The sequence below is a fragment of the Rhincodon typus genome, chromosome 44, assembly GCF_021869965.1.
Source record: "Rhincodon typus isolate 14 chromosome 44, sRhiTyp1.1, whole genome shotgun sequence".
NCBI lineage: Eukaryota > Metazoa > Chordata > Chondrichthyes > Orectolobiformes > Rhincodontidae > Rhincodon > Rhincodon typus.
In genome coordinates, this window is record NC_063375.1 from 148,183 (window position 1) to 148,431 (window position 249).

Sequence of the window (249 nt, forward strand, 5' to 3'; positions counted from 1 at the left end):
CCCCCCCCCCCCCGCCCCTCGCACCTTGAACTTGTGTCGTTTAGTAATTGACCCCTCAACCCTGAGAAAAAGCCGCATACTTTCCACTCTATCCATGCCGTTCACAATCTTATAAACTTCTTTCGGGTCACCCCTCAACCTCCTGCATTCCAGTGAAAACAAACTCAGTCTGTCCAAGATAACAAGGTGTGGACCTGGATGAACACAGCAGCCCAGGCAGCATCAGAGGAGCAGGAAAGCTGACGTTTC

At 51.8% G+C, this 249-nt stretch overlaps 1 protein-coding gene across 1 annotated transcript in view; it reads right to left on the bottom strand.

Annotated features, from left to right (window-relative positions):
- The window catches only part of LOC109923265 (RIB43A-like with coiled-coils protein 2), an 8,799-nt gene that overhangs the window by 2,108 nt on the left and 6,442 nt on the right, over window positions 1-249 (bottom strand). The window lies entirely within an intron of this gene.